At 41.5% G+C, this 26,342-nt stretch overlaps 1 protein-coding gene across 1 annotated transcript in view; it reads left to right on the top strand.

Annotated features, from left to right (window-relative positions):
- Nucleotides 1-25,613, top strand: part of LOC116183231 (uncharacterized) — a 274,914-nt gene extending 249,301 nt beyond the window's left edge. Inside the window, exon 9 of the transcript XR_014952730.1 lies at nt 9-25,613. The gene's annotated coding sequence lies outside the window, so the exon portion shown is untranslated. The remainder of the gene's footprint in view (nt 1-8) is intronic.
- The last annotated feature ends 729 nt before the right edge of the window (nt 25,614-26,342 follow it).

Raw genomic sequence — 26,342 nt, 5'->3', positions numbered from 1 at the left:
GCTTTTAGAAGCAGAAGTGGCCTAATGCTTAGAGAACAGTTACCCTGTAATCTTCCTGACCCTTTGAAAAAGGAAGAAAACCAATGTGTACAAATTTCTGAGAACCTTGCTGGTGCTGATTCTCCTTGGGTGAGGAAAGAGGTAAGAAGAGATGAGTTGCACTTCTCTTCCCACAAGCTGGAGGAAAAAGAGGTACTCATCTCATAAGCACAGAGATGGGAAGTGGCATTCAGTTCATGAGTTTTAACTTTAGCCAGTTTCATCAGGTTGGCTCTCCCTTCCTAGTCAGACTGAAAGCATGTCACTTCTTCCTGCAGAAGTTTCACATGGGGAGCTTTCGGAGAGCTCTCAGTGGTGCAACTCACTTGAGTCTTATTTTGAGGTGAGGCAGATATTTGTATAAATTATGTCATTGTCCTTTCATACTCTTTTGCATCTCTGCTAGTGTTGTGCTTTTGTTGGTTGGGGCCAGGGTGTTGTGACTTTGGGGGTTTGTTTGGCTGGGGAGGGGCGAGAAGTTGCTGTTATTTTAATTCTCAAAGTATCTATGGATATAAAAATGAAATATTTTTTATCAGGTTACAAGTACATAAAAATGTCCAGTGTAATCAATCTCTATAATCCATCTGTCAGAGTTTCACACACACACACACACACACACACACAAACAGAGCCATTAAGTAGAGTTTCCAAGCACAACAATATGTAATCTTTAAAAGAGATACTACAGCCAGAATAAACATTACTTGCCTGTCCACCAAGGAAGTCTTTGCACTAAAGCTGAAGGTAGTTTTTTCCCCTCTGCTTGCCACAGCAATGCTGAGAGGGAGGCATGCACAGGTTTTTGTGTAGCTCACAGGACAGTGGCACACTACAGAGGCTTGTGAAGGAGGATACTGACTGACTATGGTACCACTTGTTATCACTGCTGGAGAATCCTTTGCTTTCCATTCTGGAGATTCCCATAATTAAAATACTGTAATTCTATAGCAACTCCACACTATAGGGCGTTTGCAGAATGTTCATAATGCTGTTGACATTTTATCCAAATTATTACATATTTCTTGAAGGACCCAGGGTGAAGTTGCTAAATTTTGTTTTGTAATTAAGGTTTGAATTTAGAAAATGGGGTGGAAGGGGGTGGGGGAAGAGGGGAAACTGCACTCTTTCTGTTATGTTTCTTAGGCATTTTTAACACCTTGGAGAATTGGTGTAGCTCTTTGAACTTTGGGATATACATTATCCCCAACCACAGTCATGACTTTGAGTTTAGTGCTTAGTTAAAGTTATCAAGAGAGATATGAAATGCAAAATATAAGAGCACAGCAGTACCTAGTACTATTTATCCAATAGTTTCACTTATCTCTATGAGATCCTAATCATGTGCCCTCATACATAATCCTCAGTATTTGTGCAAAAGCAGAATTTCTTTTTAATTGCTGATTTTTCAGCTTTCCATAGCCATGGCTTACATTACATGGCAGTAAGGAAGGCAGGAATCATTCCTTCTATCTCTCTGGATGTGCTTGCAGCCCTCATGGATAAGAAAGCTGAGCAGATACTTTTCCTTAAGAGATATGTCTACATGGGAAGCAAACCATGAGGGGAAACCTTGGAGCAGATATGGGCCCTTGTGTGTTTATTGACTTCACAGTCAACACAACAGTATTTCACAAACAAATGGTACCACTGGAACCATTTATGCAACTCAGGGTTCAGTTTTAACACAGATAAGCTGTTGCTGTCACTCTCATTTTAAGATGGAGGTGAGAGCTATTTGATAGGTAAGAAGGAAGAAACAAAGAGGGACTGCAGAGGTGAGTTTGATAGGTCAGTAATAGTGCTGGCTGGAAGCAGAGAAATAAAACCATCAGAGAATCAGCAGGAGGAAAAAGCAGAAAAACCATCACTGACTTGTCAAGATCTGAAAACCTTATGAGAGGAGGCAGAGAAGAGGCAGGCAGTGCATCAACAGGACTAAGCATCTGCATGTTGTAAGGAGAAACAAAGGTTGACACTTCTCTGCTTGATTGACAGCACCTTGGCCAGCAGAGACTCACAAGGTGGCTGCCCCATGGATACTGAGCATATGAATGCTTAGCCTAATAATGTTACTCCTGGCCCATTGCTGTATGTGTTAGCAATAAATAACACTATTTTTATAAATGGTCAGTCCTGCTTTTGAGACTCTGTGCCAGTAAAAGATGCTCAAAACATCAAGGGTTACATTTAATGTGATCTGCTTTATTGTGCAGACTGCACTACTGGCCTCAATTAATTCCTCCTTGAATTAGAGCATATCTGTTTGGAAAACAAAAATCCAGCCTCCTTCTCTTTTGATTGAAAAGTTTTCAAGTGATGTATACTCTATTGTAGCCCTCGGGAAATAATTCCATTCTCATTATCCTGAATGTTAAAAATATGCATGTCAGTTTTATTCTGATTTTGACTGGTTTCAACTTCCATCCACAGAATGTTGTTACATATCTGCTAAATTGAAAAGACCACATATTATCAGGTTTCTGCACCCTGTTTGAATGGTGATTAAATAAGTCTTTTGCCTTCTTCTTGACATGCTAACCACACTGTGCCCTTCAGTCAGTACCCTAGCCATGTGCCCCAAGTCCATCATTATCTTGAATGGATACTTCCTGAATGCTCATCAGTGCTTCAACACCCAGAAAGACAGTATTGCAGAGATCATGCCACTAGAAAACACAGGAAAGATGCATGAGTGGCAGGAGAAACAATGATTCCTGTCCAGAGGCATAGAATCATTAAGGTTGGAAAAGACCTGTGGGATTATCAAGTCCAACTGTTAACCCAGCATCAGCACCAAGTTCACCATTAAACCATGTCCTCAAATGCCCTATATGCTTGCTTTTTTTTACATTTTCAGAGATGGTGACTACAACCACTTCCCTGGGCAGCCTGTTCCAAGGCTTGATGATTTTCCACAATGAAAATAAATTCCTAGTATCTAAACTGAGCACCCCCTGGCACAACTTAAGGCCATTTCATCCTGCTACTTTTTACCCGTGAGAAAAGACTGACCCCCAGCCCACTACAGTCTCCTTTCAGGCAGTTGTAGAGTGTGATAAGGTCCCCCCTGAGCCTCCTTTTCTCCAGGCTAAACAGCCCCAGCTTTCTCAGCTGTTCCTCATATGGTTTGTGTTCCAGACCCTTCCCCAGCTCTGTTGCCCTTCTCTGAACATGCTCCAGCCCCTCAGTGGTGAGAGGCCCAAAACTGAACACAGGATTTGAGGTGTGGCCTTGGCCTCAGTGCCGAGTACAGAGGGACAATCACTGTCCTGGTCCTGCTGGCCACACTACTGCCGACACAGGCCAGGGTGCCAATGGCTTTTGGCCACCCAGGCACACGGTGGCTCATGCTCAGCCAGGTGTCAACCAGCACGTCCGGGTCCTTTTCCACTGGGCAGCTTTCCAGCCACTCTGTCTCCAGGCCTGTAGCATTTTATCATCATAGAGTTCTTGTCCAAGTGTAATAACTCTGTAATTCTGTGACAGTCTGTAATGCAGTTTATGTTTCCATCCATGTTATTGATAAAAATGTTTGATAGCAAAGTGACAAATATTAATTTTTAGGGTAGCTCAACCCAAGTCTCACCTCCTTGACAGGTGTTACTCTGCTTTGGCTTTTCTGGACAGACTCTCATAGTAGGCAGAGCTCTGCTTACCTTGACACCAAATGAAGCAAACCTGGAGCCATGACACGCAGGCAGTGCAATCACTGCACTGTAAGCCAGGTGATGTCCTGCCCACCTCTCAGACCAGCCCAGCCCATCTGGGTCTGGCTCTTCTTACCCTTTTGATGTTGCTCCTCGAACTCTTAGACTTAAAAAGGGCCAAGAACTGATCCTTGGTGACTGGCACTCAAAACGTAGTGACTGCTGCCGCTCTTGTGTTTGCTGGTGCCAACAGGCTCACTTTAAGGTTGCTAACTTATGTTTATGGGCAAATGGTGACTTTAATGTTTCCTGACTTCCTACTGCTTGTTCTTGCAACCTCCATGTTGTTATGGCAGCTGTCATAAAACCAGAATGATAGATAAATGTGAAAATCAGTCCTCTAAAGCAGCAAGCAATGCAAAACACAATGAATTGCAGGGGATTACATGCATCTCATATGGGGAATATGTTGCATTAACTAAATACAAACATACATTTTCCCCTGTTTCATCTTTTGGAATGAGAATGAGGGGGACAAATCAACAGAACAGGGATACCCCAGTGAAACTTCACTGAAGTCAGTACAGTTGCACACCAGGGAGGCATTTGGCTGATTCTTTTGCTAACGGCTGTATGAAAGCCTTAATATAGAGTTTCTGCATGTGTGAAGTGTATGCCAAGACAAACGCAATGTGCTAAATGGAACCTCTTGATTTATTTAAATAAAAAATATGTTACAAAAAAACACTGGATAATTGTAGTGGAATGGATCCAGACTGGAATCATCTGTCTTGTGTCTCCAGAGTGTCTGAGGGAGGGGCTGTAAGGAATATCTTGCTTCTATACCTAACCAATGTAGGATGTGCAAATAGCAGATAATTTTTTTGAAACTGCTAAGATCCACCGAGGGACTAAGAGTCTCTAGAAGACAAAGGTTATAATCAGATGTAAACCAGCTCTTTTGGCTGCAGCTGATATGAACTAAGAGATTATCAAACAGCCCATTTTCATCAGTTATCTTCTTTATAGGCACTTGCTTCCCTCTCCCCTTGAGTTCAGATCTGCTGCCAGTATGACCATCACTCCCTGCCTGGCCAGAATGATCAAATTATAAAAAAAAAAAAAAAAAAAAATACTATCAAAAGTGTCAAGGATAAACAAGCACAGTTTGCCTTAACTGGATTGGACTATAATCCTGGAGATGTGCTGTGGGCATGGTATCCAATATTCACACCTCAGGCTGGTGTGGCATCTTGGTGTGGGTCTGCAGCAGCCTAAACAGCCTACCTGAGCAAAGTTTTACTTCAGTGTTGGAACACCATGGACTTTCTCCTTACAATGCCTGATTGCCTGCTGACCATGGAGGAAGCTACAGCCCTGCACTGGCCTCTCTTCTGCCTGTTCTGACCTACAAAACCCTTTAAACTAGGTAACTGCTGAGCTGTTCATCAAAAATCCACTTCACATCAGAGATTTGGTGGGTTTCTCAAGCTCTGGGTTTCCCCTATGTTTAATAGTTGGTATTAAAGCCCAGCCAAGCAGGGGCTTCCAGAGCACACCATGAATTCCACTCGAGGGCTAGTGCTGGGAAAAGGGGAGAAGAGACTGTATACCGGATACCTTCAGATATGTGACCCAGTTTTGAATGAATGCCAGAACCTAGTGCTTACACATGCACTCTTGGAAATGGTGCAACGAAGATTCTGTGAGATATGAAGCTGTTCTACTTGGCATGAAATAATTATGCAAATGCCTCTAGGACAAGGTCAGGGCAATTGTAAAAACTAATGCCCCTATTAACAGTGCATCAGGTACACGGAGTGAGTGCAGCTCCCAAGAAGGAGCACAACATAGAAACCCTCAAAAAAGATCTTAGCCAAGGTGGGTCACTGTTAGGGATAATAAGGCAGCTTCATGTCTACATATGCACTCACAGACGGTGGGAGACTATTTTAGCTTTAAGGGACTGCCTGTGTTAGGAGGCAACCAGCAAGAGGAGAGTGGGAAACTAGATAGGAGCTAAAGCACTCCAGGAAATTCCATCAAATCCCTGGATAGACATTGTCTCACATGTTGAGAAGTGTGATGGTGCAGTACTGGAGGAGTTATCTTGGTTATATGAGTATTTCAGTATTGCTGTCTTTGGTGAATATACCTGTTAGAAGAGCAAGATGGAGTGACAGTGCTTGCATAAATGTATTGGGATGGAAAAATACTAAAATATGGTTCAGAGAAAGAATTAAAGGTGAGATTTTCAAAACTAGTTTTAGAAAGTTGGCACTCAAGTCTCTCTCATTTCTAGTGGGAAAAGGATATCCTAATTGGACAACTTTGAAAATGCTTCCTTTTTTTCAAAGGGACATAAATTAATTTTAATTAGTTTGTATTCTTCAGCTCTTTAAGCACTTCAGAAAATGTCACCATGAGTCAACAAAGATACACTAATCAATTACATCAGTGAATTTAATATTAGCATCCCAGTACTAAATTATCCTTCAACATTTATTATATGGTTTCTAAAAGAAGTTGTCTCCTATAAGACCGGATTATATGAAAAATAGTGCTACCAAATCCAAATGCCATGGATTTGACATCCTGAAGTTTGAACACTGACATGTGAAATCATAGTGTTCTTTCACAGCCTCATCCAGGGTCCACAGAAGTCAGACAGAAAATTTCTGATGACCCATTCAGTTCTTGTCTCAAGCTTTTAATATGGCTTTTTCCACCCTATTTAATGCTTGACCTCATACAGCTTTGTTCCTGTAACAAAAATCCTGTCTGGTACCTGATTTGTGCCTGATTTCTTAGAAATGTCAAGGTAGTTTGTTAGCATGGTTGAACTAAGAACAAAGCCTAAAGGATGGTGAATACTGAGATTCTTTAAAAAAATACACTTTTAAACAATAAAGTTTTTTAGATTATACCATACATCAGGTTTTGAGTATTACTAAGCAATTCTGGCGAGAGAGTGAGATCTTTCTGTTCCAGTTAAAGTTTGTGAGATATAAGCATCATACACATGTTAAAACACTAAGTAAGTGTAGTGCAGAATGGGGCCTGTAATAACTTCTGATGTTGGGAGCCCATCCTGCAACAGGAGGGGACACCACTGCAGTTCAGCAGTCAAAGTGCTGGACTGGGCCTTTGGAGCTGCATACTTCACTCTTGGCCCAAAAACTACATTACTACAACTCTGCCATCCTGAATTTCTCTCTGTTTAAAGGGAGAAAATGCTAATTTTGTTTCTCAAAGCTCTACGGTAGGTGATTGTTTTGTTTGATTAGGACCAGCTCACTAATTATTACTCAGAGAGCAAGAAAAATTCAAAGAAGCGAGAATTTTTTAGACAGTGCCATTAATTTTGTTTATGGCATGTTTTGCATTGGTAGTGTAACAAACTGAAAAACCACAGCTCTCTTTGAACCTCTCTTTCTTCCTTCACACAGAGTTTTTCAATTTCACAGCACACAACTGATTCTGGAGGGGGGCAGGCAGAGGGGAGAAGAGAAGTGATGATTTTGGCAGCAACACCGTTATGATTTGCTAAAATAGCAGCTTGGCAAATCTGGTTTCTCAAATATCTCATGTTCTGTTAATTACTGACAGCTTTGTTTTTAACTGAACGTGAAACAATGTGGAGAAATGGGCAAGCATGGCCCCTGACTCACCACTGCCCGGCTAAGCTCGGCAGGTGGGAGCAAGCTGTCTCCAAGAAGGGGCCCGAGCAGTAATTGCTGCCTCAGTTCATGAGGTTCAGCAGATAGACACAAGGGGAGAGTTCCTGGAACCCAGCTATGAGGTGCCCAAAAGGAGCTCTTCCCATCCCACGCTCACTGGGCCAGTAAGAGGTTAGAAATCTTGCCAAAACAGAATGTAAAGTAAGCTGGAGAACTACCCCCTGCCCCAGACACAGTTTGATCTGGGTCAATGAGGCAAAGGATGACATGGGGAAGCTGTTGGCCTCAGTTCTGTCCCATGTGGAGAAATGGGAGGGATCTAGCTGCTCTAGACCACCAGGGGCTGGAAGCGTCCCTGCAGGAGCCAGAAGCTTACCTGGAAATGCATCTTCAGGGATAGGTGGAGCCCAGTCACTTTACCCATGTTTGCTTCAGACTAGGAAACACATCCCATGAAAAGCAGCAAAGTGTGAGACTTCAGGATGTCTGTAGTAAGTATGGGCAAAATGGGCCAGTGTAGACACTCAGTTGCAGTTCATCTGCCACATGTCCTGGCCACCTGGAAGTTCCTGTGGAGCATATCTCCACATACATTCATCTCCACAAAACCTGAATGATGCTCAGTCTTCCTGGGTCAACCAACACAGGGTATGCATAGAGCATGGACTCACTGGACATGCTCAGGAGATGCACTTTGGAGTGGGATCTCTCAGGCAGAAATACGGAAGACTTGTATGAGCAGGAGCTTGTTCTGCAGGTCCTGCCCTCCCTGCTCCTATCCCAGTGAGCATGATGGATTCTGGTACCAGAACATAAGGAAATTCAAATATATAGAAAACTGAAAAATCCAAATCTAATGCAAGACAGATTATTTCTTCTGCCTGCCTCCATGTAATGAATCTCTTCCTTGCTCCAGGAAATTTCAGGGGCCAAGAACATAGCAGAATTTTTTTTGAGGAACTGAAACTTTATGATACAACAAAAATATCCAGCCAGGTTCATAAATTTTACAAAAGCAGAAAAAACACTTAATCTTTGAGGTTTTTACCCATTTCTAATGAGTGGAGACCAGGACTAAAATATTACGGGGAACAAGGATTCCTAAAGATGCTTGTGTGATGACAAGATGCTGGAGCAGCAAGACTGCTGGCCATGTAAAGCTATTCATGCATAACTGTGCTCCTAATGATCCTGTGGCAATTTATTTTTTGACCTATGTTTATTGTATTGGGTAAATGTCACATCCGCTTTTTGTTTCTTTATTCACAGCTCATCAGGCGCTCTGTGTGTGTTTGTGTGTGCGTGTTTGTATATGCACAACACACAGACATAATTACACGTAAGTCCTTCGGTGTCACTTTTCCCAGAGCAGAGTAACACTTTGCATATTAAATGAATTTTTATAGAAATAATGCTACAGAGGTAATTTTTCCTGACCATATTTTTCTCTTTATTAAAGCATAAGAGAAATGGAAATAGCCAGTCAGAACATATCTGCAATCACGTGGCATGAAGAGAAATTCAATTTCCAATGTGCTGAGCTTTGTGTCTTGCTGCAGAATGAAGTCTGTAAACTTGGGCTGTACCATGCACATCACAGATCTGGTATTCATGGCTGATAAATTGTTTTGAGAAGCAGCAGCATCTCAGCCACGTGTAGACAAAGAGATTTTGCAACTGTCCTCTCACTGAAGTTGTTGGAGCTAAGGAAGTGATCTGGGAGATCAAGGAAAGCATAGTGCTGGGAATACAGGCTGAAAACTTTGGCTCTTTCAGAGACTTGTTGCTTGACCTTCAGCACAACAGAAGAAGGACAGGAGTCCAAGAGTGACTTGGGTCTGCTTTTCCATCATTGGGCTGTCCTTTAACTAGCACTTGTTTTTCTTGCTATGGATCAGGATCTCATGTCCTTAGCCAAAAATAAAAAGGCAGGGGGAAAAAATGTCCTATAAAGGGATCCTGAATGATAAAGCCCAAGCCCCAGACCCAGAAGACCTCACTGACAGGTTTCTCCCTTTTTATACAACACAGAGGAGGAAGTATTACTCATAGAACTAAGATATCACTGGATGAAGCACTGGATAATGTTTCAGTCTGACTTCTCATCCTGCACAATCCTTGGTGCGCCCCTGACACTGCCTAGAGAAGAAAAGCAGCCCTCCTGCCCCACAGGCGGAGAAATTTCCATGTCCCACCACTCAATGCTCCTCTGGGATGCTGCCACAGTTGTCCCCGGCTCCTCCACAGCATCACAGACAGAGGGGCCTGCCACGCTTCCTTCTGGCAGGTCGCTGCCTTGACCTCTAAACAATAAAACTATGCAAAGAATAGAGGGACAAAAGAAAAGGAAAAAGAAAAGCACATAAAAAAGAAGAAGAAAAATAAAAGAAAAAACTACGTGATGGCTGGGTCTGAAGCAAAGAAAAAAATTACAGGAGTGCAAAGTACAAAGGGGGTTAAAAAAGGAAAGAAAAAAAGAAATGGGAGACTTGAATAGCATTGAATATTTGAATTTCTTTTGTTTGAGAGGGTTTTTTTTAAGGCTGCTTGGAAATGTAAAGGGCTTTCTTTTTTTATACAGGTGTTCTCTATACATTTTTCCAATTAGAAGAATCTCCTTTATATATTTAGCACTATTTAGAGGGGACTGGGAAGATAAGGCTGCTGAGGAATGCTGCAGGCTAAAGCTAGGTTCTCCAAACTGGCTTTTGTTGCTCCAATGTGAATCACTTAATAATTCATATTTCAGAATACATTAATGCAAATTATAATTTTAGCTTGCTATTGAATTTTTAAATATGCACTACAAGCAATTTATATTTCTGTTCATTTTGCCAGGTAAAACTGTTTAGACATTTTTAACATATGCTTGATTTCATTCATCATATATCACTCCATTGTTTTAATTTGAGGTAATTAAAAATTAGGAACATCACAAATAATACATGGAGCCCTGTGCTCACAGAAAAATAACATGGAAATTATGCTCAATCTTGCAATTTGAATGAAAGACATTTTTCAGTGATGCTGCAGAAAAGAATAGCAGTGTCCTGTGTTTCTGAAGATAATCTATATCTAAATAATAATTACTGTAATTAATTGGTATCCCTTTTTCTTTAAATCTTTCTTTTTTTACTGGAAATTTTTGTTTCGATTTACAAGCAATATTTGGTGTAGGAAGGACAAACATGTTGTTTCTCTCCTACTGAGCTGACTAGATAATTAGAAGACTCAAAATCAGAGGTTATTGAAGATTCACTTTCTCTTTTTTGTTTCTAGAAACCAATTGTCAGCTTTGACCCCACGTTTCAAAGGCACAGTGGCAGCTCAAGTGGCACACAAGCTGTGAGACCCAGAATGCCCAAGCTGGGTTTTGTCCAGGGAAAATTAAGCAGCTCTGGGACTCTAGCATTTGTCCCTCATCCCTCCAAGGTCTCCAGGGAAGCCAGTCCTGCCTATCCAAGTGACCATGGCCCAGCAATGTGCCACTTGGTAGGGGTATATTTAAACCAGTAGCTGGGGAGAGGGGATGTAGAATCCTGCAGCTTCTTGCTCTGCCTCTGTGACTTGTTGCAGAGAAATAAAACATCTGTAGAGAGGGCCAAGGAATGAGGAGGACATCCTGAGGCCCAGCTGTGCCTTCTCCCTTCCTCACATTTCTGACTGTGGCTTTCCAGCTCCAGCATGTCTGGGAGAGTGTTAACTTTGCTTTCACCATGTTCAAGGGCTTGTATAACTTCTCTCCCATTCAACCATGCCTGTAACAAAGGACAAGAAGGAGACTTATGCACCCCCTTCTACACCTCTGGGGAAGATGTACCACGACATCACCTTCACACTTAATCCTGCTGGGCAAAGGAAATAAAAATTGCTGCCCTTCATCCCTTTCCAGGACAGCAAATCCATCTTTTACCACCAACAGTGCCAGGCTGCATTCCACTAACACCTCCTCGCCCCCAGCTTTCCTTTGGCCACCACGAGTGCTCAGCTATGATAAGGTGGTAGCATTTCCTAGATATGAGATCTACAGACAGATATGACCCACCTAACAGTGGGACATATCCCTGAGCTCTCATATGCAAATCTCATCCTGTACTTAATCAAATATCATCCATCTGGGGAGGCGAGGAAAAGAAAAAAATGGAAGTGCTATTAGAAAAGAAACGGTAATGGGAAGAAAAGAGATATCAAGGAATGAAAACAATTTGTTATAAATTAATATTACAACCTGGGGATATAAATATGCCTGGTTATTGGAACACACACTCTCCCCCTTAAACCATTGCTTGAAGCATAAAACTTCCCATGACATGCCGTATTGGTCAATGTATCTCAGTAAGAAGGTGCTTTGTATCTCAGAGGTAGCATAAGAGCCATTAGATGTGGGTGTTGCTATGGTAACTGCTCTTTTTTTTAATTGAATAGCATAGTAAGTAGTCTTGTAAAACCCACCAACCCGTAACTTGCTGGTGCCCTGAGGCAGCATTAATGCAAGCACCTTTTCTTTGTCTTATTTCCTTCCTAGGGAGACACAGGTACCTCAGCACAAGCTGCATCCTTACAAGGGTAGTAACTGTGCCAGGAGAATGTGTTCCCATGCCTTTTATTAAGGGCATGGTAAACAGAAAGTCAGGTATACCAGTTTTATTCCAGGTCGCTTTATATATTATAGGATATGGTAGACAGAAGACCCTCCCCTTCTTTTCCAGCTGAGATGGAAAAGCCAAAATCTTTTGCTAATGTGTCATCATTCACTTCTTTCACACACTGCAAACCCCCCACCCCCACCCCAAGCCATAGTGCTGTATTGCAGCCAGTAATCGAAGCATCCAGATGAAGCTTTCCAGTACACCGGCCACTTGGATGAAAAGAATTTTGTTTGGTGTAAGATTTACTGGTTTTCTCTTTCTGTTGACATGTGTCAAATGGATGTGTGTCAAGTGTGACTCTTTCTAAATTTCTGAGACCTTCTTCTTTTATAGTACTTTTCAGAAGATCAGTTTCAATGCTGAGCAAACCTGCCTGGATTTTGGATCCTCCCTGTTCTTGCCTCTGTTCATGTTTTAAGTCAGTAGCAGAGTACTTTTCTACACACATGAATACCAGTCCTTCTCCAAGCAGGGAAACTGTCTGTCTGGTTAAATACTCGTTTAATTTGGTCAAACATACCAGTTTTTCAGCTTCAGCTCCAGAACTCCCTTTGCCACTGCTGATAAGCATGCCTTGTCACGGTTTTGCTGTGGGATTCTCTGCATGGGGCTGTACCTCCAGTTTCAATGTCCTGGTCACATGAAGTGTGCTCATACACCTTCACCCTTTCCCTCCCAGCCCAGCTCTTTGGCCTGAGTACAGTTGCGACATTGCAGATGGTCGGCAAGCAGGCCCTGCCCCTGGCTGACCAGAAGAGCTTCCACAAGAAACTGGGATTGCTGCCATTTCTTTCTTCTCTGTGTTTTTATAACTCCCTATGACCAATCATCCCTATGCTATTCTGTGCAAGCCCACTGAAAGGAGCACTTCATGGGGATGAAAAGGAGATCATTGTCTTTAATGCCAAAAGAATGAGTAACCTTAAGGCTTCTTTTGTTTGGGATTTTCATTTGTAGGTTGTCTGGGACAAAGTCCACAGCTGAGATTTTGGTAATCTCCATTCAGGTGCTGCCAAACAAGGGTGGCACTGATGCAGACACTTGAGATAAGATTTTTTTTTTTTTTATCCTAAGGTTTTGCAGTCATCTAAAAGTTCTGCTTTGATTGCTGCATAGTTTCAGTTTTGGCAGGGCTCAAGCTGATCAGATCCAGAACTATGGGTTATTGTACCTAAGTCTTCCAAGAAGCTCTTAAAACACCTGACACAAGTCCTCATAATCTGCTTTCTCTGAAGTTCTGTTGAGGGAATGGGCACTCTCCCACCTACAGGCTGTATTCCAGGTGGGGCACGGCAGCACCCTAGTTCTCCTAGCACAGTTGTTCCACTGTGGGAAAAACAATGCTGGAAAACAAAAGGATTTACTGGGTTAGACTTTTCTCCAAGGCTATGTCGTTTTTCAATGACATTTTGATGTCAAATAAAAAAAAAAAGGTAGCCAGAAAAAGCTGCCAAATACAAATCTCAGCTTCAGACAGCTGTAAACCTTGGGTACATTAGAGATTGGAGCTGAGCAGTATTGTCAGAGCCTGTGATGTATTTATTAACCAAAAGTGAGAGAATTTCTCCCGCTTCAGAGAACTGAAGTGAACTCTGGGTGTCACATAAGCCTGGTGTTGCTCTGCCATTTGGGAAGTTAATTTCCCCCTAGAAGGAAGTTACGGCCTTTAATCAAAGGCTTGTGAAAAGTGACTCATTTTGCTAGGTCGGCAAAGGTTTCTAATTTGTTTTGATATTTTTGGTCCTATCCAGAGAATGTCTCTTATTGGAAAAGACAGATTAAAGAAATAGATTAAAAAAGAGGAGGAAATGCTTGATGTGCACTTGAGGTGCCCGGATTTGTTGAAATATGAGCTTGGAAAGTCTGAGTGATCTTCACATTCAGATCACAACTTCACTGTAAAAGAAAGGTCACTTTTGCTTGTATTCTGGGGCAGCTTTTTCTCTTTTGTCCCCTTGGTATGATCTCTCCTTTTGTAGTATTATGGATGTACCTTGGTTTTGAACTTTTCCTTTTTTCTCTTTTTTTCCCCTCTTTTTTCTTTTTTTCTTCTTTTTGGACAGAGAACTGATATTTAATCTTTAAAAAGATTTACAAGAGAAAGAAATAATATATGCACCACAGTGGAAAACCATGTCTCTGTTCATACCTTTGCATTTTACAGGAAAATATGTCATTCCTTTCAGATCCATGAATTAAGATGCACTATTTTTTGCTGAAGGCTATTTTAAATTAGGCTAATAAATTGCTGCTCTCTGCCTTGCGTGATAATGCATTACATTATCTACTGATGTACACGTATTGTTTGACTCTAATGGTGTGGAAATTAAATGTTAGACATGGGCCAGATGTTCCTATAGATGAATATGAAGTATGACTCTGTCGTAGCTGAGTCTCAATGGGACAGAAGGTAGACGGTGAGGTTTTTTGAACAACAGCAACAAAAAACCTTAAGTGGGTCACTTGCATCCACACCCAAGATCCAGCCCTAACACTGAGCTGTTGAGCATTATCAACCTGAGCTCTGCTATTATTCCTCAACCAGAGCCAGTGTCTTTCTTACTTCTAATGCCTCAATTCTTGTAAATCCACAAAGACTGGCTCATAGAGACGACAAATGCTTGCTGTCCTTGTCAGACTGACAGACAGAGCTCAGGGTGCATCCCTGCCTCCTGCCTCAGCTACAAACATTTTGAAGCTCTCCCTCTGCTCTTCCCCCTCTCCGTGTGTATTTTCATGCAGTGGCTGAGGGGACTATCAGATGTATGTTACAGTGAATATTAATGAAGGTCCCCCACTGTCATCTCCTCTTGGAAAAGGCAGGGGGAGAACAGTTTACAATCTCACTCACAGGGCTAAATTACCCAGTGACTCATAATCTTAGTACCAGCAGAATGCTGCTGAACATGGGTAGTTAGGATATTTGATAATGATGGACAGAGGCATTTTCAAAATTGGTAATAAAGCAGCTTTGCTTTGGGAATGCTCTGACTCGCTACAGCTCACTAGCACCTACAAAATAATAATCCTAACAATGAGATTAACCAAATGTTTGTGTTTGCATGTGAGGTGGGAAGGAAGGATAATTTTTGCATTATCAGTAGAGGTCTGTAAGCAAATCAGAAAGACTTTTGAGAGCACTGAATTGGTAAGGAATGGATTCCTTATCAATGAAAAGGAGAGATGAACTTTCTCTTCTTTTTTGCCAGTTCTGCTTGCAGGACTGCTTGCCCTACTTGACCACTGAGCTCAGTGCAACTCGGTACTGAGGATTTCTTCACTCTACCCCAGTGTACAGATGGCCCCACACAGGAACAACAGGGAGGGCGGTGAACTGCAGGGTGACCATGGGAATGATCAGTGGCATGCAGGAGCAAGAAACAGCTTTACAGCTGGGGAAAGGGCTTGTATAACTGCTTCTGGAAAAAGATGCCACAAGGTAGACTGAAGAGAGACAAAGGAGAGCTAGCCATGGCCACAGCATCACATTGCTGCTGAATGGGCAGTGGTCCTCAGCTATGTCCCATAAGGGGATGTAATGGTCAGGCATTTCCAAGGCAGAGGGTACATCTGGTTTGAGAATTCTGAGCTGCTACTGTGTCCTACCTCAGCCTTCTCTCAGGCTCATATTTATGCAAAGGTTTTGGGTAAAGCTTGTTTTTTGATGCCCAAGCTCACAGAGGCCAGGGATTGTAAAGAGTTTTGTTATTTTCCCTGCTGGATGTGTCAGTCACATCCAAGAGCATCAGGCCCTGACAGCAAGCTCCTTGCCACACGCATTCACATCTACCACAGTTCTGTCAGCAATGTGGCGTGGCAGAGGGACGATGAGCACAGGGTGTATCCCACTGCAGCCCACAAGCATCAGTACCTGTGTCCTGGCTGTCAGAACCATGAACAAGCCCAAATCCCCACCAGGCATGATGCCACAGCACTGGACCCAGGTGAAAGGCAGCATCAGGTCTTCAGTGTGTTGTTTGTAGGAAGCTAGGATCACTCCCCATTGAGCTGAGATATTTCTTGGGCCTCTTCAGTGGCAGGCACTGTCAGATATACAGGAGAATGTTTTCATTACAGCTAACAGAGGGCTATCCAGATTGCTCGTAACTGTTTTTAGCACAGTAAACATGCAAACCAAGTGCCTGGGGAAAGAAAAAAAAAAGAAGAAAAAGCCTGTCCTTGCAGTAACTGATCATTTTTAATTAAATCTCAATCTATCAATCTAGTTACTGTGTGAGAGGGAGAGAACCAGCATTGAATGGTTTAGGATGTGAGTGATCTGAGATGCCCCATGACCCTGTGCAGAAGCCAACATGGCCAAGGCACTCCTGCTGCCAGCATGAGGACAAGGCACAGAGCCAGAATTATCCCACCAGCCTGGCCTCCACTTTGCAGCTCACTGCTCGAGAGAGTCTGCCAGAGACTGGAGTAAGTTTCTTCAGGTGGTGATGTGGTTCCTCACCTCACTGAGCTTCCATGGAAAACAGGGTTTGTGGCATTTGCGTGTCCTGGATGGTACCATGAGAAGCATGAGCACTTCTGCACAGCCTGCTACAATGCCAGTTTCCTTCCCAGTTGGATGGAGCTGAGCTTGGCCCAGGAGAGCTGGCTGCCATGACAGGTGGGCACCATTTGGGATGGTACAGAGCTTGGGGGGCTCCTCCTGGGGACCCTGCACCCTTAGCATCTGCCATGCCTCTCCTCAGTGGATGGGGATAGGCTGCGGAGTGAGTTACCTTTTGGTCTCTAGGCTCAAGGATTCTAATGAAACTGCTCTTTAAAACGCAAAAGTAGAGAGGGTTCATCTGTTGAAATGTGATATTTATTGTCTTCACATCTTTCTCACTGTTAGCTGTACTGTTCATGAATGAAGAATGAAAGAAAGATGTAAAGAAAGTTGCCAGTTTTTATACCAGTTTTGGGTCTGAGAGGAGGCAGGAGGGGGAGGGAATGGCAGGCGTTCATCTGGGTTTCAAGAACAATCAACCTCAAACCTGAAATTACTTCCTATTTGAAAGCAGTGATCAGATAGAGCCAACTTAGCTTACTGTATAGCGTCCAGCATCTGAGCATCTGAGCTGTGGCCCTCTTTGAGCAAGGTAATCTCCCTCTTTCTGTGATTCTGTGATCTCAGAGATGTTATAAATGTGAGTAAATGAAGCCTCTGACGCCCTCTTGCAACAGGGAACTGAGGCACAGAGTAATGTACCTGGGTATACAGTGGCCTGGTTGCCTGCTGAAAAGCACTAACATGACAATATGCAGCCCTGTTCCCTCAAACAAGCAGCCACAGATGGTCACACAGCCTTTGGCTGGAACTTGTGTCTCAAAATAAGGGTAGAGGCAACCCTATGTGATCTATGAGAGTGCCTGCAGTGGCCTTGATTTCCCACTGAGGCACCACAGTCCAAGAGAATAAGTTTCTTATCCATTTCATAACACCTTTGTTTTTCACATGGAATGTGCCTTATGTGTTAATTAATTTTCTTTTAACTTAGGTTAAAAGAATTTTAACAAAGATCTGTAGCTCCTTAACACATGTTAAGAAACCATCAGGTTTTCCACTCAAAAAGTAGCAGGTATTTTGACAAAAGCACCTTCCATTTACTGCAGTGGAAAGAATGTCATCAATTCTTAATTGAGTGGAAGCTACTAAATTAAAAATCCTTAAATTACCTGGACCCAAGGAAATTCAGGGCTTGATTCTGAATCTATCAACTGAATGGGAACCAAGACTACCCCCTGATTAACAGAGCTTTATGCTAAATACAAACAGTATTTCGTGATGGGGGGGAGAGGAGGAAGGAGGAAGCAGCCACCTAAATATTATCTTTTTCTTATGAAGGTGAACTGTTATCCTTCTGGAAAACAAACTCATTTTGCTATAGGTCTCTACATACAGCTTTCCCTGAGGGTGATGGGGGAGGGTTTTTTCTACATATTTGCCTCATAATGCTACATCCTTGCTGGTTGCATAAATTAAAGCACACTTTGTTATCATGATTTCTTACAGTTCAAAAGAACTCCTGTGGCAGTCAGGCAGTAATACAAAATTAAAGTCAGGCATTTTCTACCTCTTCACCAGAAGGTGCCCAATGATCCTGCACAGGAAGTTCTCTCCAATCTATGACATGTTTGTGATGGACTTGCCTTCTTCTGAATGGCACATTGTCTGCTTTGAATATTTTTCTCCTTCATGTCTGTGCTTTCAGGGTCTCTGCAGAAACTTCTATAGAAATTCTTAAATGAGAGCTTATTCTTCCTTCCTTTCTGTGATAAGGATCTGTGGCAAAGGAAAACTGAGCCAGGGTCTCCCAGCTGACAGTCACCACATCAAGCAACAACTGATCAGAACTGCTACTGTACAAGGCTGAGCACATTTCAGCTGGTGTCCTGACCGACTGACCACTACTCACACAATCCAGCCAGCCCTCTCATTGCTAAACATCTTCTGGTGGAACTGTTACTTAATTAAAATGCCCTGATCAGTCCCATCAATGTGGGAAGGCAAGACCACAAAGATTTTATAAGAAAAGTCAGTTTGACTCCAAATGAAAACTATTCCTGCTTTTCTCTTTGCTCTCTAGTTTCCACTGCAGATTCACGTCCTGGTGAGCCATGACATATGCACAGCACATTTGTATATGAAATAACTCGGCTCTTCTGCTCTTCCCTCTGCTACAGCTGCTCCCTCACACCTCATTCTTGTTCCTAGATCTTGTTCACCAAAAACTTTCTAATAGAAAAAGAAAGAAAAAAGGAACGATTTTTCCAGTGGCCATCAGGCTGTTACAACAGTTCAAGGGTTTCACATGGATTTGACTTTCAGCTTCAGCCCAGGACTGTGAGCACAAGCTCTGACTGATGATGTGAGCAATCTCTCTGCCATACTAAGCTAATCACAGCAAGCGAGCTTGAAGTGTCAGTGTATGATGGACAAATGCTAAAAGGCAAAACAGATGGGAAATAATAAGTCTTTCTTTTATGTTGTAAACATACCACGTACAGTTTGCTAGTGATGAAACTTCTGCAAATACATCCCTGCAGATAGCATGAATATGGTCTCAGTTCAGAGCTGCTAAGTGAAATAACCAAACAATGGAGTTGTAAACACATTTTTGTTAACGAAGACAGTTGAAGTTAAACTGTTCAAATGTACAAAGTGCTTCAGCTTGGACTCTTGACCCTAAGGGTTGGAATTTTGTCCCATTGAAAGTGACTTTGTCAAATGCTTCCAATCACTCTCCTCCTGCACCACAGGGAGGGCAGCATGCTGACACAAATAAGTAATAGTTGCATCTGAAGGAGAAAGTTCAGTGAGCTGGTATAAGAGATGATACCAGAGAGAGCTTTGCTTGTTCTATTAAGCATGAGGGCTTACTTTTGGCCAAGGAAATAAACTGAATTTGCCTGAAAATTTATCTTCCTACAGCACTAAAATATTTCCCTCCTGTACTTGTGAGTCTCTATATTTTTTACTAAAATCCATGCTTCTGCTGCCTGCTGTTCCCTTCTCCAATGGTTCTCTTTTCTTCCAACTGTACTGTTGTCTCCTCTCATTTCTTTTCCATTTGTGAAATATCCTATCACATACCATCAGTGTTTTATCTTCCCTCTACTTTATAGACTCCAGTTAGTACTTCTAAACCCCCCTGGGCAGTTGTCTTGCAGACGTGTTTCCATATCAGTTGTTCCTTCACCCTTTGCCCCAAGCCAGCTATGGACGTTTGTTTGTTTGCATAAGGTACAGGCATGTACTTTATTAAAGATCTTATTCCACAGCTATGTCAAGTTCCTAATGCCATTTCATCATCTAAAATGCTTCATTCTTCACAGTTGAAGTGAGAGCCTGCTGCCTGCTTACAGTGACTGATAAAATGGTAACCACAAGAAGTCTAAAATATAAAATTAATGTGTGTGGGCTGGTTCATGACCCTGAAGAAAACATCCATCCATGCAATAATCCTTGTCTTCGGTCTACCACTGATCCAGCCATAAAGAAATTGACAGATTTTTGTTACCTAACAGCACCCTTTTCTGGGAGATATATAAGGAAACTTAAATAACAGGTCTCTCTGGGAAGCATATGGTACATATTGTGACTCTAGCAGTGGGACTCTGCCATGGTAACCCCACTCAACATGGGGAATACTCTGTCTTCTCCTAGTTGGTCTGTGTTTTCAACCTCTTTTAAAGAGACAATAAGTTGTTTCAGTGGACAAATCCTCACTGGAGAAAGAGGTCACTTTCCCAGGACAGGACTGGATTCATTATGCCTACTGAAGCTCTGCTTAGGCTCCACTCTTCCAGGAGAGTGGATGGCTCTCTAGTTCATCACAGGCTCCGAGAAAACCCGCGCTCACTTATTTTTGTTTGTCTGATTCTGTTGCTTAAACACAAACTTGGACACTTGACTGTTTTTGCTCACACAGCAGCAGCCAGCAGCTTCTCCTGCACCCTCTGACATCTTGAGTATTGGCACTTCCATTATTACAATGAGGAGAACTGGCAGCAGGAAGCGCAAAGGAGGCAGAGATGAGAAGAAAGAGGAATTCCTGCCAGACACGGCAGGAATGTTGAATTGTCTATTTGTGTCTATGTCTGCCCAATGCACACATATCAATCTATGGAGAAGAGCTCACAAATCAACACTTTCTCAGGTGCTTTGAGCCAACTCTTAAATTTCAGGAAAAGCCACACTTGAATAAGCAACGTAAGATGATGCACCAAGCCACACACATGGGAGTGCCAGGGAAACTGTTCAGGATGGAATGTTGTGAGTGAAAGGAGACAGATGTATGTAAACATTAGTGGACACACAGGTCCCAGTTTCACTCTGTGTCTTAAAGAACACACAGATCTCAGTTTCTACCCTGAGGATCTTCCCATTGCAATACCCTGCTCTTATGTTCTCAGAACTTTGCCAGGTTAAATTGTTTAAACATTTAATTGTTAAATCATTAAACTGAAAATTTTCCTTTCCCTGTTAGCCATCCAAAGCTAAGGTCTGGGGAGAAACTCAATCAAAATATTCCAATTCTTTGGGTTTTCTATGAAGTTGAGGTTGAAATCAAGGAAAGTTATTTGTTTGGAAAAACAAAAAGCATACAGCCTTCATTCAGATGCCCTAAGACTGTGCTGCTTGAAACTGAGTATATGCTTTCAGGATGTTACTGTACATATGCTTGTTTGCCATTTTAGTGGACATTTTTCTCAAATGTGGCAAATTGTATGCATATATATACATATATAAAATGAAAATCACCATATGTCTGTGTCTGGAGAAGACTTTTTGAAGCTTAGCAACTGAAGTATCTGAAGAATCCCACTTTCAGAACTTTCCAATGAGAATGCTTCATCCTCTCACGCCTAGAGACCAAATTATACAGTCTTGCTACCAGGTGTATTGGCATGTTTCAGTCAGCAATACAACCTAATCCTTCTTTACTGTGGATGAAGGATAGTGTGCTACTGTCAATGGAGCACAAAGCTAGAGAAGTTTCTTTTTCAGTTCAAAATTTCTGGAACTGTTAATGCCTAGAGAAAAAGGCATGAATGAGATGAGGTAGAGTTTTAGGCAAAGGTTGAGCAAGGGAGATAATATTAACCTTAATTTCAACATTTTCTTGTTTGTAACCTGTTTTATTCTGGCATCTTTGTATTCTTTCCTTATGATGCAATTATATGCATTTAAAATATCCTGATTATTTACAGGCAAACATAATAGTAAAATATATGCATCATTTTCTTTGCACTGTAGCTGCATAAAAGGTTTATTAAATTATCTATGACAGTTCCTTGACAGGAAGAAAACAGAGATATTACTATAGTAACATTCAAAGGTGATTGCAACGAAAATAAAGTAATTCAAACTAAGGCAATATTTGCTCACATAAAATGAGTAATTTGGATTGTGAATTCCTGACAATGGTGAAGAAGGAAAAAATCATCAAGGAAGAATGACAATGTGTCCTCACTCCATACTGCAGAATCCAAAGACTCTCACTGTCAACTAAGGGAAAAACAATAACACAAAATTGAACATATATTCCTGATTAGCAGACTTAAGTTATGCACTAAAAGTGGGCTGGTTTCACTTTCACATATGCTTTGGGTTGCCTCTTTATTTCCATGCAAGCACCTGTCTATAGCAGGGATGTATCTATGCAGAGAGAGACCCAGCACCCCTTGGATCAGGCTGGGAATATGAAAGACAAGACAGAGATCTTCCTCACAGATAAGAAACATGCAGAAAGAATCTGAAAGGAGATTTTGCCCTGCACAAGAGCCTGGCATCAAATGTGGGCATTCCTGTTCTGCTCCCAGCGAAGTATACATAACAATAAAAACAAATGTAAAGCCTCTGTGCTCCTGTGGACCTATGAGCTCTTAAACCAAGGTGCCAAATTCTTCTCTTCCTGTGCAGCTCCATTGATGTGCCAGTGGTACAGAGTCTGACATTAGGAGATTAGCAAAGTGCAGGTGGGATGTGGAACACCACAAAAGGACAAGGTTATGATTTTTCCATACAGAAAGATTGAGGAGGGACTCCCACTCTGAGAGATTTCACTTTAGATGACAGGTAAAGAAAAAATAGGAAATAGAAGTCTGTGCATTTCTCTATAACGTGCTGCAGCAGTTTGGCTTGATACAATGGCAGCTGTGAGTTTTGGGAGATGCTCCTAGGAACTGTGAAGGCACAGGGAAAATGCAGCAATATGAAACACAGAATTCCCTGTCTCTCTGTCCCTAATATATGCTACACTTACTCAAAAATGGGCAGAACACGCTTCAGGTGCCATTAACACACCAAAATAAATATATCTTAGAATAGGTGCCTTGCCTTGTAAATCAAGGAATGGCACTCAGAGTGATTTGTCCATTCTCAGCCTACCTAAGAGTCTGAATCCAGGAGAGGCAATTCCACAGGCAGTTAGCTGCCTTGGTAGAAGGGAATGCCATGCATCCAAGAGCATCGGGTGAGGAGGTGGAGGAGAAGGACAGGACAGAGGCAAAAGCAAAAGAATTTATCTTTACCCTCTAAAATCCAAACCTCTCCTTTAAGAAAAAATGTTTTTTAATCACCTTGTCAGCCAGTGTAGCCAGCTCTAAAGTAGAAAATTCAAAGAAATTGTGCTTCTATTGCCTAAATTTTAATTAGTCTGTGGGTAAACGGGAGCTTTGAAGTTGTCTTCAAATTTCCATGTGCCCTGTTGACTTGAAGAGACCAAAGACTCCAACAATATCCAAAGCTGCCCTCTGCAGATGTGTAAATGATTCCAAAAAGTGCAAATGTGTGCATTTAGGTCTTAGCCTGAGAGATCTTTATAAGGATGTGCATACTAATTCCAAAAAGATACCTTCCACTCAGACCTATAGGTCTCCGAAGAATAGCTGCAAAGTCAGGTTCCCAGAAGTGCCAAGACCTGCAGACCCAGAGCAGACCGCTGAGTCGTAGCTTAGGCTGAGACGCTCTGAGCAATAAATTTGTGTAAGTGACAAAATCCTCCAGATTGTAGAAAAATCAGATGTTCATTTCCATGATAATTCCTGCTTTGGTTGAGCTACTTTTGACTTATAGTGAGAGATGAATTTGACCTGCTCTCTCTCTCTCATCTGCTGGGCTGCAGCTGTGCCCTATAGCACTGGATATGTATTCCAAGCTCATCTAGATGTTGAAACAAAAGCACAAATTAGACGACAATCTTCCATTCTTTCTGTGTGCTGCCAATACCTGTTTGTCACTATAATGGTATTAATCATCCTTTATTTATAGCAGAACATTGGAAGCTTCCATTTTTCCCTTTTGATTTATTTGTAGGACAACAGGTGCACAACTTCAGCAGGTGTATGGATGTGTGCATATGTTGTGAGTTTGCTGATAGCCACAAAACATCTTTAGTAAATTATTACTTGTATCAAAGCTGCCATTATTTTTATTTCACGCCTAAACTTAATTCCACAGCTGTTCACTCCCACACTCCATTAGCTGTTTTGTGTCACAACTGCAGTAATGCAGCTCGGGGGTGCAAGACCTTTTCTCTCACCCTCCACGCAAACAAAACATCTCTAAACCATACACTGCTTCCAGTTTCTTCGAAAACTTGGGAGAGGCACTGAAAATGTATCAACAGTTTCCATTGGCAACTGCTGCAGAATAGCATGTTACTGGTTCAACAGCTGACATGAAATGCCTTTCCATATGTAAAGCTCTGCCTTAAACACACAAGGAACATGAAGAAAAAAACTTAGTACTTTATTTTTCTTTTGTCTAACAGTAAATGTGTAGCATTGAAGTGCTGGATGCTTAAAAAAAATGCAGCTATAATTTTGGATCCAAGCTGTGAGAACACTCATTGGAGACAACTGTTCTCCCATGGGTTAGCCTTGAATAAACAATCACAGCTCTGTGTGATATTAGTTCTTAACCAGATTCTAGCATGGAGCTGTTGCCTCGCCATGGTTACTTGCCTTTTAAACCAATGTTTCTTTTCCTTCTTTTTTGCCAAGATTCTTGCTTGCTTGGCAGTGGCTCGTTCTCATTTGAACTTTTGCCCTATTTTAATCTCCACCAAATTTTGACTCTAAAAGAACCTTTTCACTGATATATCTTTGTTGTCCCAAATTTCTTTTCTGTGTGTGAGAACTTACTCAGGGACATGGTTTACGGGAAAGAGCCCAAGTGACTGTCTTCTTCTGAGTATCCAGCAGCTGGCAGACATCTGTGAGATTAGAAAATAAAGCCACAACAGCACAAGACAGTAGCCACTCCCAAAAAAAAATTAAATAGGAAATTAGGAGAAACACAAACTACCAGGTCATTCATTTGGAGATTTTATTTGTGATTGTCAGCTCCTGAACTTTCCTCACTCCAATTCATCTGAGGATAGCATCATTAAAACCCATGTAAGAGCATCACTCTAACACATGGGGTTCCAACCCCTCACCAGAATCCCTTAATTGTCCTGTTCCTCTGGACCTGGCAGAGCACTGGGATCTCACGGACCATATTAAAGCCCTAAGGAAGGGGAACACACCTCTGGTTGTTTTAAGGCAATTTTCCAGGCAACCCAGAAGAAGCAAACCAGCAGCTTATATAACAAAATCTAAAATTTCTCCTTTACAAGAAAAATATATTATCTTGAAATATCTTGACTATTTTTCTTTGTTGTCCTTTGTGGAGATTCTTAAATGAGAAAATTAAGGGGAACTTGCTGAAGTCCCTCTCCAAAAATTTCTAGCCACATAGCTGATTAAAATTATTTCCACTGCTGGAAAATTTAAAAAGGAGAAAAAAAAAAAAAAAAAAAAAAAACCACAAAACTTTGTCTTAGTTGCTCATTCAGCTTCTTATTCCTCAGAAAATGTCACTGCATGGTTGCCTAAAGGAAAGGCAAGTGTATGTGTATAATATGCATGTGCTTATGTGGATACATACATACAAATGTACAAAACCATAACATAAGTATTTCATACTAACAGTTGGTTTTGGTAAAATCCATTTTCTCACCAGAATGATAACTTCCAATTTTCCAGTGTTAATTAAAAGCACTGTTATTATAATTTATTAATCTCTCAGTCTTGGCTGCATCATTTGGGCTGAATTTTTAGCATAAAGTAAAACACAGTTTAGGCCTGTAGGAAAACATACCCCATTTGTGTGCTGTATGTAAAATGAACCAGAGTAACATCCTGCTGGTATGTGCACTCTGACAGACAAACAAGATGGCAAGGATTCAGTCATCTATAGTCACCAATTAATAAGGAGTTGTGTACACAGACTTACCTAAGACCAACTTCTCACCATTTAAAATTTTCTAACTTTCATTTAAATGTAGGAAAACCAGCAAGTTACAGCTTTCTTTTAAAATATAATCTTACTAATACTGCATATGTTAGAAGATTTTAAATGAAAGCAATTAAAAGTATATCCTTGTTTGCTTTTATTTATTAACTTTTAGAGGGAAATTTTCTTCACAGTAGCAAAATCAATATTCAGAGATAAAACTTCTAACAAGAATTTCCTTTCACATACAATTTTATTGGCAATTTAATTTTTCATCTCTATTGAAACAGTAAAATATGAAAACAATGCTCCTTTTTTTTTTTTCTTGTAAAAGGTCTTTATTTACTTTAAAACCCAAGCAAGAGGTACATGTTCAGCTGAGTTCAATCAATTTCTGCATCTTTGATATCTCTTCATTTCCACAGAATCCTGGCTGATGGAAAAATCACTAGCTAATTGACTAGAGTACACTTTACATGCAAGCGTTGGTTACAGTCTGCTTTGCCTTGTATCTGAGTTGGAAGTGGGCAAAAGTGCC

The sequence above is a fragment of the Lonchura striata genome, chromosome 2 (assembly GCF_050655825.1).
Source record: "Lonchura striata isolate lonStrDom1 chromosome 2, ASM5065582v1, whole genome shotgun sequence".
Lineage (NCBI taxonomy): Eukaryota > Metazoa > Chordata > Aves > Passeriformes > Estrildidae > Lonchura > Lonchura striata.
Note: the sequence above shows the minus strand (reverse complement) of the source record. Positions and strands in the feature narration are given on the sequence as shown.